This window comes from Astatotilapia calliptera, chromosome 13 (assembly GCF_964374335.1).
Source record: "Astatotilapia calliptera chromosome 13, fAstCal68.1, whole genome shotgun sequence".
Taxonomy (NCBI): Eukaryota; Metazoa; Chordata; class Actinopteri; order Cichliformes; family Cichlidae; genus Astatotilapia; species Astatotilapia calliptera.
This window is the reverse complement of record NC_137434.1, coordinates 2537029-2551514: the sequence shown is the minus strand read 5'-3', so window position 1 is coordinate 2551514 and position 14486 is coordinate 2537029. Positions and strand designations below refer to the sequence as shown.

At 47.3% G+C, this 14486-nt stretch overlaps 1 pseudogene; it reads right to left on the bottom strand.

Annotated features, from left to right (window-relative positions):
• Positions 1 to 246: 246 nt before the first annotated feature.
• LOC145419718 (serine/threonine-protein kinase pim-1-like) overlaps positions 247 to 14486 on the bottom strand; it is a 34022-nt pseudogene continuing 19782 nt past the window's right edge.

Sequence of the window (14486 nt, the reverse complement as noted above, 5' to 3'; positions counted from 1 at the left end):
TGATTCAGAAATAATTCATTTATCAAATTAAACTCCAATTCCTGCAAGCTTTGACAAAGCTGAGCATGTTCGGTCTGTTGTGTATACAGTCGTGGCTCTAAATACAAACTGAAGTGGCAAAGTGCGCAAAAGCAAACTTTGTACTACTGACAAAACATGAGACCACAACTGTATTCATAACTCAGGCTGACTCAGGCTCTGTTAGAGCTTCTGCTCTGTAACCCTGTTTTGCTTGGCTTCAATAAGTCATTTCAGCCAGGGATGATTCTGAAGTTCCTCTAGGGTGAGGCGGTCTTCATGGTTCTGACAGAAACAACCCAACAGAAAACACTTGTCCTGCTAGACCTTAGTGCAGCGTTCGATACTGTCGACCATAATATCCTATTAGAGCGATTAGATCATGCTGTAGGTATTACAGGTACTGCACTGCAGTGGTTTGTATCATATCTATCTAATAGACTCCAATTCGTACATGTAAATGGAGAGTCTTCTTCACACACTGAGGTTAATTATGGAGTTCCACAGGGTTCAGTGCTAGGACCAATTCTGTTTACATTATACATGCTTCCCTTAGGCAGCATCATTAGAAGACATAGCATACATTTTCACTGCTATGCTGATGACACCCAGCTCTATCTGACCATGAAGCCAGATAACACACACCAATTAGTTAAACTGCAGGAATGTCTTAAAGACATAAAGACCTGGATGGCCGCTAACTTTCTGCTTCTTAATTCAGATCAAACTGAGGTTATTGTACTCGGCCCTGAAAAGCTTAGAAATATGGTATCTAACCAGATTCTTACTCTGGATGGCATTACCTTGGCCTCCAGTAACACTGTGAGGAACCTTGGAGTCATTTTTGACCAGGACATGTCCTTCAATGCACATATTAAACAAATATGTAAGACTGCTTTCTTCCATTTGCGCAACATCTCTAAAATTAGAAATATCCTGTCTCAGAGTGATGCTGAAAAACTAGTTCAAACTTGATGAAAAGCCTTCAGTTAATCCAAAATGCTGCAGCAAGAGTCCTGACAGGGACTAGAAAGAGAGAGCATATTTCTCCTGTTTTGGCTTCCCTTCATTGGCTTCCTGTTAAATCCAGAATTGAATTCAAAATCCTGCTCCTCACATACAAGGTCTTAAATAATCAGGCCCCACCTTATCTTAATGACCTTGTAGTACCATATCACCCTATTAGAGCACTTCGCTCTCGCTCTGCAGGCCTACTTGTTGTTCCTAGAGTATTTAAAAGTAGAATGTGAGGCAGAGCCTTCAGTTTTCAGGCCCCTCTTCTGTGGAACCAGCTTCCAGTTTGGATTCGGGAGACAGACACTATCTCTACTTTTAAGATTAGGCTTCAAACTTTCCTTTTTGCTAAAGCATATAGTTAGGGCTGGACCAGGTGACCCTGAATCCTCCCTTAGTTATGCTGCAATAGACGTAGGCTGCCGGGGGATTCCCATGATGCATTGAGTTTTTCCTTTCCAGTCACCTTTCTCACTCACTATGTGTTAATAGACCTCTCTGCATTGAATCATATCTGTTATTAATCTCCGTCTTTCTTCCACAGCATCTCAAATTCAAATTCAAATTTTATTTGTCACACACACACAACCATACACAGTATGACATGGGGGTGAAATGCTTGTAGCTGTACAATGCCCGACCATTAAATGACAGAAGAAAAGTTTTACAATATTTACAATTTACTACAAAAATTTACAAATTAACTTAGGAATTTACAGTAAAGAATGTGCAAATAGCAGAAGAGATTATAAAGATTATAAAGATTATAAATTATAGGAATTATAGGATTATAGGAAATGTGTGGTGGTGCGTGTGGTGATGTGTGTGAGAGTCCAGTCTTATAGTGACGTGTGTGGGAGAGTCCAGTCCTACACCTGGTTCAGGCCCCGAATAGCCTGGGGGAAGAAGCTCCTCTTCATTCTCTCTGTTTTGGCCTTAAGGGAGCGGAAGCGCTTCCCAGACCTCAACAGTGAGAAGAGTCCATTGTTGGGATGGGAGAGGTCCATCATAATCTTCCTAGCTTTGGACTTGCACCGCTTGGTGTAGATGGACAGCAGGTCAGGGAGCTCTGATTGAATGATGCGTTCTGCCGAGCGCACCACCCTTTGCAGATCTCGTCTGTCCTGCTTGGTGCTGTTCCCAAACCAGGTGCAGATGTTTGACGTCAGGACGCTCTCGATGGTGCAGGAGTAGAAGTTCTTGAGCACCTTCAGTGGCAGATGGAAGTCTCTAAGTCTTCTGAGGAAGAAGAGACGCTGACGGGCTTTCTTAACCAGGGTGTTGATGTGACAGGACCATGACAGGTCCTGAGTGATGTGGACACCCAGGTATCGGAAACTGTCCACTCTCTCCACTGGCGTGTCACTGATGATGAGGGGTTTGTAATTCCTCGCCTGCTTTGTAGTGAAGTCCACGATCAGCTCCTTAGTCTTGCTGATGTTTAGGAGGAGGTTATTCTCCTGGCACCAGGTCTCCAGGTTCCTAATCTCCTCCAGGTAGGCCGTCTCGATGTTGTCAGAGATCAGGCCCACAACAGCAGTGTCGTCAGCAAACTTGACAATGGAGGTGGTGTCGGATGTGGCTACACAGTCATAAGTGTACAGTGAGTACAGCAGGGGGCTTAAAACACAGCCCTGAGGCACTCCAGTGCTGAGTGAGATGGAGGGGGAGACTTGTTTTCCCACCCTCACTGATTGGGGTCTGTCTGTGAGGAAGTTGAGGATCCACTGACACAGTGATGAGCTGAGTCCTAGATCCGTCAACTTGGTGAAAAGCTTAGAGGGAATTATTGTGTTGAATGCTGAACTGTAGTCCACGAACAGCATCCTAACATAATTCCCTCTGCCAGTGTCCAGGTGACTCAGGGATGTGTGGAGCAGGTGAGATGGCATCGTCTGTGGAACGATTAGTCCGGTAAGCAAACTGAAGTGAGTCGATGGTGGCAGGAAGTGAAGAAGTGATGTGATCTCTCATCAGTCTTTCAAAACACTTCATCACAATTGAAGTCAGTGCTACTGGACGGTAGTCATTGTGGCAAGCGGGCTGTTGTTTCTTTGGAACAGAGCCAATAATGGACTGTTTGAAGCACGTGGGAACCACAGCTTGGGCCAGGGAGAGGTTGAAGATCTCCGTGAACACCGGTGCTAGTTGATCAGCGCAGGCTCTAAGGACCCGGCCAGGGATTGCATCTGGTCCTGCTGCCTTCCTGGTGTTCACCCTCCTGAAGGTGTTCCTCACGGCATGCTCTGTGATGACGAATGCATTTTCTTCACTGGTGCACTCCGAGCGCGCGCAGCCGTTTGTTGTTTTTATTGCTGCGGCGTCGAAGCGAGCATAAAACATGTTCAGCTCATCAGCCAGTGAAGCATCGGCATTCATCATTGAAGAAGCTGGTCGTTTATAGTCCGTTATAGTCCGCAGTCCTTTCCACAGGCTCCTAGAGTCACACTGTCGTAGCTGTGACTCTAGTTTTTCCCCGTAGCTCCGCTTTGCCTTTCGGACCGCGCTGCGCACGTTGTAGGACGCAGCCTTGTATAGGTCCATATTACCGGAGACAAGCCCTTCATTGTAGGCAGCGGTGCGTGATCTCAGAGCGTCGCGGATGTTTTTATCCACCCACGGCTTCTGGTTGGGAAACGTTCGGATGATAGTTCTTTCTGCTGTGTCGTCCGCTAGTTTCCCGATAAATCCCACAACCGCTTCTGTAAACATGTTGATGTCATCAGAGCTGCGCCGAAACATGTCCCAGTCTGCGTCATCCAGTGCGTCCTGCAGCGCGGCCACCGATTGGTCCGTCCAGCGAGCGACCTCCCTCCTGATTGGTGGTTGCTGCTTTAGCCTTTGTTTGTAAGCAGGTATGAGGAAGATGGCGGAATGGTCCGATTTTCCAAATGCCGGCAGGGGTTGAGCCTTGTAACAGTTCTTGAACGGGGTGTAGCAGTGGTCTAATGTCCTCGTGCCCCGGGTGGGGCAGTTGATGTGCTGGTGAAGGTTGTGAAATGTCCGTTTGAGATTCACTCTGTTAAAATCTCCCATAACAATGAGTGCGGAGTCCGCGTGAGGCGGAATGTAAACAGTGCAGGCAATGACCGCAGTGAATTCCCGAGGGAGATAGAAAGGGCGACATTTAACGATCAAAAGCTCCAGATTGGGCGAGCAAGAGCGTGTGAGTGGGGAGATGTTTGTGCTGTCGCACCATCTGTTGTTCACCATCAAACACACTCCACCACCTCTTTTCTTCCCCGACTCCATTGTCCTGTCCATGCGGTAAACCGAAAAGAACCCCGTCGGCTGCACGGCGTGGTCTGGTATCGCTGGGTTCAGCCAAGTCTCGGTGAAGCAGAGGAGGTTGCAGTCCCGAATGTCTCTCTGGAACTTGATTCTGGCTCTGAGGTCATCAAGCTTGTTCTCGATGGATTGAACATTGGCTAGCAGGATACTGGGCATGGGTGCGCGGTGTGCACGAGCCCGTAGCCTGTTCCTGATGCCGGTTCTTTTACCTCGAGGCCGTCGCTTAGGGTCGCGTCCTTTGTTCTCTCTCAGGATCTCCTTTGGCCAGGTTGGGTCCGGAGTTAAACATGGTGAAATGTTTGTGTATTGCAGACCAATAGAAACCAAAGTGTCTCTACTGTAGCGGATTTGTGTGTTTTGCATGATGCCCATGCAAGATTATCGCAGATATAGCAAAAAGTGACGAAAAACTGCAAAAAGTGGAGAAGTTAGGGCAGAGCATCCAGCACGGCAGCCGACCTCACCGGCGCCATTTTTTTCGAGATCTCGAGATCACAATTCGGATTGTCAATATAACACCCAGCCAAGAAGGCAGATGAAACCTCAAACTGTCCCACAAGGAGGGGACACAACACTGGCTCAGAAGACAGGTCAACATGGTGGCTGACTGGGAACGTGTCTCGATGACGCTGAAACTAAACGTTTGCAGTCGTTAGCCCAGAAATACCCTCACGTGGCTGGCCTGTCGACTGTGGGGCAGTCCGTGGAGGGCAGGCAGCTGTGGGTGATGCGGATCGCCAGGGACCCCGACAGAAAGTCACTGGGGAAGCCTAAATTTGGATACGTTGGGAACATGCACGGCAACGAGGCCGTGTCCAGACAGGTGCTGGTTTGCCTGCTGGCCAGATACGGGGAGGAAGAGCGCATCACTGAACTGGTTAACGGCACAGATGTTTGCATCGTTCCCGGCATGAGTCCCGACGGCTTTGAGAGGTCCACAGAGGGGGACTGCAGTGGTGATCACAGTGGTCGAAATAACGCCAAAAATAAGGACCTAAGCGGAGGCTTTCCTGACCAGTTCGACAAGTCTAACGTGGATCCAGCTGATATCCCCGAGGTGATGGAGGTGATGAGATGGATCCAGGAGATGGGATTTGTGCTGTCGGGGGGCCTGCATGGTGGCACTGTGGTTGCCAGTTACCCTTTTGATGACTCAGCCTCCCACGAGCAAGAAGGTCACTACAGCCCGTCGGCAGACGATGGTCTGTTTCGCCAACTGGCCCTGGTATACAGGGAGTGCAGAATTATTAGGCAAGTTGTATTTTTGAGGAATTTTATTATTGAACAAGAAACATGTTCTCAATGAACCCAAAAAACTCATTACTATCAAAGCTGAATGTTTTTGGAAGTAGTTTTTAGTTTGTTTTTAGTTTTAGCTATTTTAGGGGGATATCTGTGTGTGCAGGTGACTATTACTGTGCATAATTATTAGCCAACTTAACAAAAAACAAATATATACCCATTTCAATTATTTATATTTACCAGTGAAACCAATATAACATCTCCACATTCACAAATATACATTTTTAATTGCACCTTAGAACACACATGCATCAACACTACAATGAGCGGGTGGAGGGAGGTTTGGAGTCTTCTCTCACCCCCGTTCTCTGCGGCCTGCTGGAGCGGGGGGGCTAGGAGGAGGAGTTGGCCGTCCGACTGCGGTCTGGAGTGTGGGGCCTCCCTGCTGCTGCGGAGTCGGGGTGGTCTGCCTCTCCCCACCGCAGGGAAAAGGGTAACACCACCTGGGTCTGGGTGCAGTTTCCCCCCTCCAGGGGCAAGGGTACCTAGACCCGGTTTGTAGAGTACGCTTGGGGAGTGTGATCGTGTGTACAGTGTCTCTTTACGTCTGTCTCCACGTTGGTTGAGTGTGGAGTAAGTGCATATGAGAGCATGAGGGTGGGAATGGATGTTTGTATCTGTGTGTGCCTGTATGTCTGTATCTATATGTCAGGTTGAGTATCAGACGCCACCTCTCTGGGGACATCTCAGGCCCTCCAAGGTTTGGAGGCCTATCTCCACCCACCACCACTTCCCCTGCCAGTGGCGGACTCCCTCAGACATCGGTGCATTGGTGGTTCTTTGTGGCTGGGGATGGGCATCCGGATACACACCGGCTCACTCCTTGGCAGCCGCTTATCGGGGCCTGGAGCCTGGGGCTCGCTCGGGCCACTTCGGAGGTGGGGTGCCCCCGGCCTCTCGGCCTGGGGCTCGGTCACTCAGGCACAGCTGGCTGCCGGCGGAGCTCACGGGCGCGTCACTGCAACTCCCCCTGGCTTCTGCTCCGCGGCTGCTGAGTGAGCCCTCATCTGGGACTCTCCTCAGCTCTTACTGGGACAGTGGCACGGCTGCCCCTCTGTTGGTCTTCCTTGGTCTCTTGTGTTCTGGGGGCCTCTGCATGTCTGGAGTTTTGATCTCCTCCATACCTGCTTCATACCCTGGAGGACGGGGCTGTGTCTCCCCACACTCCCTAGCAGATCGTTACATGGAGAAACCTTTGGAATGCAAGCATGCTGATCCACACAGGTATCCACACAGGTGTCCACACGGGTATTCACAGACGCAGACTACAGCTTTCTTGGCTGCTGCCTCAAAGCACACTGTGCGCTGTCTATCTTGCGTGCTGCACAATATCGTTTATTATTTAGTATCTACTGATATCTACTGCTAGCTAGTTTATTGTGATGGTGCTTTTTTTTTTTTATTATGTTGCTCTTTGTTGTTTGCTTTCTCTTCTGTTTTTTTTCTCCATACAGGTGACCCAGGTGTTTTTTTGTTTTGTTTTTCTTCTTTTTTTTCCTTTTCTTTCTTCCCCCCTTCTCACCGTCTCTTCTCCCCTTTGGTTTTCTTTCTCTCCCTCTTTCTTTCATTCTTTCTCCCTGTCCTATCCACCAGTCATGTCTGCATGTTAATGCAGCACTACGGGCAACACCTACAACCACGATTACCGACACTAACAAGCTGATCTACAATACGGCAACAGTGATCAGTGAGATGCTTGGCTACAAGTTGAACAGCGACAAGGGGCAGTACCCTCCATGGAGAAGGAGGCTAGAGGGCAAGATCAAAGTAGCATGGAGGGAGGTTAGCCAACTAACGGAGTTGCAGAAAGGTGCGACAAATAAGGTGCCATACTAAATACAGCAAGCTGTCCATACCTGAGGCCTTGGAAACTGCCAAGCAAAGACTCACAGCCTTGGCCAGCCGCTTGAGGAGGTACACCAGAGAGATAGAAGGCAGGAGAATAAACCAGCTGTTCTCCACAGAACCAGCAAAGGTGTACTCTCAGTGGCAAGGGAACAATAAGAGAACAGCACCACCAAGGCTGGAGACGGAGCAATACTGGAAGAGCATATGGGAGAAGGATGCAACCCATAACGGCAATGCTCAGTGGCTAGAGGATCTGAGGGCTGACCACAGCGACCTCCCTGAACAGGGTCCAGTAACCATCACAGTGGCAGATATCCAAGAAAGGGTCTCCAGTATGAAGAGTTGGACAGCACCAGGGCCTGACATGGTTCACGCCTACTGGCTGAAGAAGCTGACTGCACTCCACGAGCGTCTGGCAGCACAAATGAACCAGCTGCTAGTTAACGAGAGACACCCGGAATGGCTAACTGAAGGCCGGACGGTCCTGATCCCCAAGGACCCCAAGAAGGGACCGGTCCCATCCAACTACCGACCAATAACCTGCCTCAGTACTACATGGAAGCTCCTGTCAGGCATCATATCGGCTAAGATGAACAGGCACATGGGTCAATACATGAGCGGGACACAGAAAGGAATTGGCAAGAATACCAGAGGCGCAAAACACCAGCTACTGGTAGACAGAACAATCAGCCGAGACTGCAAGACCAGACTGAAAAACCTGTGCACTGCCTGGATTGATTACAAGAAGGCCTATGACTCAATGCCCCACAGCTGGATACTGGAATGCCTAGAATTGTACAAGATCAATGGGACCCTAAGAGCCTTCATCAGGAACTCAATGGGGATGTGGCGTACAACACTAGAGGCCAACTCCAAGCCCATAGCACAAGTCACCATCAAGTGCGGGATCTACCAAGGAGATGCTCTGTCCCCACTGCTGTTCTGCATAGGCCTGAACCCCCTCAGTGAGATCATTAACAAGACTGGCTACGGATACCGACTACGGAACGGAGCAGTTGTCAGCCACCTCCTGTACATGGATGACATCAAGCTGTATGCCAAGAGTGAACGAGACATCGATTCACTGATCCACACTACCAGGCTATACAGCAATGACATTGGAATGTCGTTCGGACTGGAGAAGTGTAGTCGGATGATAACAAAGAGAGGGAAGGTAGTCAGAACTGAGGGGATTGAACTACCAGAAGGCAACATTGCAGACATAGAGGACAGTTACAAGTACCTGGGGATCCCGCAGGCAAATGGGAACCATGAAGAGGCCGCTAGAAAAGCTGCAACCACCAAGTACCTGCAGAGGGTCAGGCAAGTCCTGAGGAGTCAGCTGAATGGTAAGAACAAGATCCGGGCCATCAACACGTACGCCCTGCCCATGATCAGGTACCCTGCTGGGGTAATAGGCTGGCCAAAGGAGGAGATAGAAGCCACTGACATAAAGACAAGAAAGCTCCTTACCATGCATGGAAGGTTTCACCCCAAATCCAGCACCCTGAGGCTGTACGCTAAGCGGAAGGAAGGGGGCCGGGGACTGGTGAGTGTCAGCACCACAGTCCAGGATGAGACAAGGAACATCCAAGAATACATTGGGAAGATGGCCCCAACTGACCGAGTGCTCAGTGAATACCTCAGGCAGCAGAAACCCAAGAAAGAGGAGGGAGACGAGGAACCATCATGGAAGGACAGGCCCCTGCACGGTATGTACCACCGGCAGATAGAGGAGGTGGCTGATATCCAGAAATCCTACCAGTGGCTGGACAAAGCTGGACTGAAAGACAGCACAGAGGCACTAATCATGGCAGCACAAGAACAAGCTCTGAGCACAAGATCCATAGAGGCTGGGGTCTATCACACCAGGCAAGACCCCAGGTGCAGGCTGTGTAAAGATGCCCCAGAGACAATCCAGCACATAACAGCAGGGTGCAAGATGCTAGCAGGCAAGGCATACATGGAACGCCATAACCAAGTGGCCGGCATAGTGTACAGGAACATCTGTGCCGAGTATAACCTGGAAGTCCCGAGGTCAAAATGGGAGATGCCCCCAAGGGTGGTGGAGAATGACCGAGCTAAGATCCTGTGGGACTTCCAGATATAGACTGACAAAATGGTGGTGGCTAACCAACTGGACATAGTGGTGGTAGACAAACAGAAGAAGACGGCCGTAGTGATCGATGTAGCGGTTCCGAATGACAGCAATATCAGGAAGAAGGAACACGAGAAGCTGGAGAAATACCAAGGGCTCAGAGAAGAGCTCGAGAGGATGTGGAGGGTGAAGGTAACGGTGGTCCCCGTGGTAATCGGAGCACTAGGTGCGGTGACTCCCAAGCTAGGCAAGTGGCTCCAGCAGATCCCGGGAATAACATCGGAGATCTCTGTCCAGAAGAGCGCAGTCCTGGGAACAGCTAAGATACTGCGCAGGACCCTCAAGCTCCCAGGCCTCTGGTAGAGGACCCGAGCTTGAAGGATAAACCGCCCGCAGGGGCGTACTGGGTGTTTTTATATATATATACACTCAACAAAAATATAAACGTAACACCTTTGTTACTGCTCCCATTCCCCATGGGATGGACGTAGAGACCTAAAATTCATTCCAGATACACAATATAACCATCCCTTCCAAACAGTGGTCACAAATCAGTCCAAATGTGTGGTAGTGGGCACATCTGCCATATTGAGATAATCCATCCCACCTCACAGGTGTGCCACATCAGGATGCTGATCTGACATTATGAGTAGTGCACAGGTGTACCTCAGACTGCCCACAACAAAAGGCCACCCTGGAATGTGCAGTTTTTTGCGCTATTGGGGGTCTGGGGACCCAGAACCGGTCAGTATCTGGTGTGACCACCATTTGCCTCATGCAGTGCAACACATCGTCGCATGGAGTCTATCAGATTGTCAATTGTGGCCTGTGGAATGTTGGTCCACTCCACTTCAATGGCTGTGCGAGGTTGTTGGATATTCGTGGGAACTGGTACACGCTGTCGTATACGCCGGTCAAGCACATCCCGAACATGCTCAATGGGTGACATATCCGGTGAGTATGCTGGCCATGCAAGAACTGGGACATTCTCAGCTGCCGTCTGCCCTGAACAATGTGAACCATGATTCATCCGTGAAGCGCACACCTCTCCAACGTGCCAGACGCCATCGAATGTGAGCATTTGCCCACACAAGTCTGTTACGGCGACGAGCTGGAGTCAGGTCAAGACCCCGATGAGGACGACGGGCATGCAGTTGAGCGTCCCTGAGACGGTTTCTGACAGTTTGTGCAGAAATTGTTTGGTTGTGCAAACCAATTGTTGCAGCAGCTGTCTGGGTGGCTGGTCTCAGACGATCTTGGAGGTGAACCTGCTGGATGTGGAGGTCCTGGGCTGGTGTGGTTACACGAGGTCTGCGGTTGTGAGGCCGGTTGGATGTGCTGCCATATTCTCTGAAACACCTGTGGAGACGGCTTATGGTTGAGAAATGAACATTCAATGCACGGGTGACAGATCTGGTTGACATTCCTGCTGTCAGCATGCCAATTGCACGCTCCCTCATTGCTTGTGGCATCTGTGGCATTTTGCTGTGAGACAAAACTGCACATTCCAGGGTGGCCTTTTGTTGTGGGCAGTCTGAGGTACACCTGTGCACTACTCATGATGTCAGATCAGCATCCTGATGTGGCACACCTGTGAGGTGGGATGGATTATCTCAATATGGCAGATGTGCCCACTACCACACATTTGGACTGATTTGTAACCACTGTTTGGGAGGGATGGTTATATTGTGTATCTGGAATGAATTTTAGGTCTCTACGTCCATTCCATGGGGAATGGGAGCAAAAACAAAAGTGTTGCGTTTATATTTTTGTTCAGTATATATATATATATATATATATAGAAACAACCCTTGGTTTTCTCCTCAGCTCTCCAGTCTACTAAAAAAAAAAGGGATGCTGCCTGGGCTAAGTGTCACGGTCCTGGGTCTCCTGACCCAGCGTTTTTAGTTCTTTGTGATGTTTGTATTATTGTACTTGTGAGTTATTCTATGGTTTCTAGTTTCGATCCCTTGCCCTTCATGTTTCTCTGTGTCCCCTCTGTTCTGTGTAAGTCTTTGTCTGCATGTTGAGTTCCCCTCTGTGTCTTTCAGTTCTTAGAGTCCTCTGCCTTATGGTTTATATCTCTGTGTTTCTTAGTTGCTGTCTCCACTGTGTCAAGTTCGTGTCTCTGTGTGAAACTTCCTGTTTTACTTTGAAGGTCCGTGTCTTATGTGAATGCGTCCTGCTTTGCTTGTCTCGTCAGTCCTGATTTCTCCCAGCTGTGCCCTCCTTCTGTGTCTCATTCCCCTCGTTACTCCCCAGTGTATTTAAACCCTGTGTTTCTCTGAGTCAGTGTCGCGTCGTCCCTCATGCTGTGTGGATCTCCCTGTGTCTCTTAGTCCATTGGGTCCCAGTTTAGCTTAGTTTACTTTGTATGCTCATTTTTCTGTGACCAGCCAATAAAGCTGTGATTTTGAGTTCATCCCCTGAGTCTGAGTCCTGCATTTTGGGTCCAACTCCTGCCTGCCGCACAGCGATTCATGACACTAAGGCCAGAAGATCTAAATCCGAAGCGGACTGGCTGATTTTTAGACAGCTCAGAAACCGTTCAACTCCCTTAATTAAAAAGGCCAAATCAGAATTCTATCTTTCAAAAACTACTAAACATTTGAACGATCCTAAAAAAGTCTGGAAAATAATAAAATCTTCTTAAGGGGACATAACTACAAATGAGACGCCAACTTTTGTTGTAAAAGACTCTTTTACACTTTAACAGAGAAATGCGACATTCTAAACTGCTTTAATGAGCATTTTGTTTCTTCAGGATCTCTATTTGAATCTTTATATCCAGATTTAAAATAGCTTAATCAACAAGAGGCTCTCTCTGCAACCGCTCAAACTGAATCTGTGGTCCAACCCTTCAGTTTTTCTCCGCTAAATGTTTTTGAGGTCCACAGGGCTTTAAATCTGTTGGCTCTAAATAAATCTGCAGGACCAGATCAACTTGATCCCTATTTTCTTAAGTTGGCTGCAGATTTTATAGCAGAACCGATAACTTACATTTTTAATCTTAGCCTCTCGAACAGTGAGATCCCTGTAATATGGAAATCTGCCTATGTTGTCCCTTTGCTCAAAGGAGGTGATCCTTCAGATGTTAATAACTACAGGCTAAATTGTGTGTTCTAGAAAAGTTCTAGAAAAGTTCATTAGTGAACAACTGAAAGACTTCTTTAATTCAGTTCTTTCCCAACATCAGTCAGGATTCAGAAAACAACACAGCACAATAACTGCTGCTATTAAAGTGGTTAATGACATTGTTGATTCAATGGACTGCAAAAAATACTGTGCTGCTCTTTTTCTTGATTTGTCAAAAGCTTTTGACACAGTTGACCATGCTATTTTATTAAATAGACTAAACAATATTGGTCTATCTGTAAATGCTGTAAGTTGGTCTTCAAATTACTTGTCAGCAAGAAAACAGTGTGTCCGTGCTGCTGGGTCTTCTTCCTCTTTTCTCCCAGTATCCAAAGGAGTTCCGCAGGGCTCCATATTAGGACCATTGCTATTTTCTCTTTACATAAACAACCTTTGTGATAATTTGTCAAATGCAGCATTTCATCTTTATGCAGATGATACAATTATTTATTGTTCATCCCCTTCAGTAGCACAAACCCTGCAATTTCTGCAGTCTGCCTTTGATGTCGTTCAGTCCCATTTAACTCAACTTAAGTTGGTGTTAAATCAAGAGAAATCCAAGTTCATGTTATTCTCAAATGGCAAAGAGTTGTTAGCTACGTCTCCTAAGATTAAAACAATTCAAGGATCTGAAATTGAAATGGTCACATCTTACAAGTATCTAGGGATCAACATAGATCAGAATTTGTCATTTAAGACTCACATTCAAAGGCTTGTGTCGAAGTTAAAACTAAAACTAGGTTACTTTTTTAGGAACCAATCCTGTTTCTCCCTCCAAGTGAGAAAACATTTGATTCGTGCAACCTTTTTACCTTTATTGGATTATGGTGACCTGCTTTTTATGAATGCACCTGCCCACTACCTAAAGAGGTTGGATACTGTGTACCATTGTGCTTTAGGTTTTATTACTGGCTATGGAAATCGTGTACATCATTGTTCTTTGTATGCTGCTGCTAAATGCCCATCTTTGCATATTCGCAGACTCTCCCATTGGTTGATCTTTATCTATAAATCTCTCCTTGGGCTGGTTCCATCTTATTTATGTGTTTATATGTGTAAAAACCACAACCAATACAGCCTTCGTTCGCACAATATCATACAATTTATTGTCCCGAAAATCAGAACAGAATTGGGGAAAAAGGCTTTTAAATACGCTGCCCCTGCTTCCTGGAATAATCTGCAGAAGGAACTGAAATTATCAGAATTGGTTACCTTGGGAGAGTTTAAGTCTGTCTTAAAGGAACGAGAAAACAGCTCTTTTACTCAGTGTGATTGTTTTTAATGTACTCTTAATTTGATCTGTTATTGTATATTTTACACATGTTGGTATGGCATATTGTATTTGTTTTAAATGTTATATACCTATGTGGTATGTGACTTTTGTTGCCATGATGCCAGGTCTCTCTTGGAAATGAGATTTTTAATCTCAATGAGATTTTTTTTACCTGGATAAATAAAGGACTAATAAAAAAAACAAAAAGTCTTTATCCTGTCTTCTTTCTCTCACCCAACCAATCACAACAGATGGCCCCGCCCCTCCCTGAGCCTGGTTCTGCCGGAGGTTTCTTCCTGTTAAAAGGGAGTTTTTCCTTCCCACTGTTGCCAAAGTGCTTGCTCATAGGGGGTCATATGATTGTTGGGCTTTTCTCTGTATCTACTGTACAATATAAAGCACCTTGAGGTGACTTTTGTTGTGATTTGGCGCTATATAAATAAAAGTGAATTGAATTAAACACGGTGGCACGGTGGTTAGCACTGTTGCCGCACAGCAAGAAGGTCC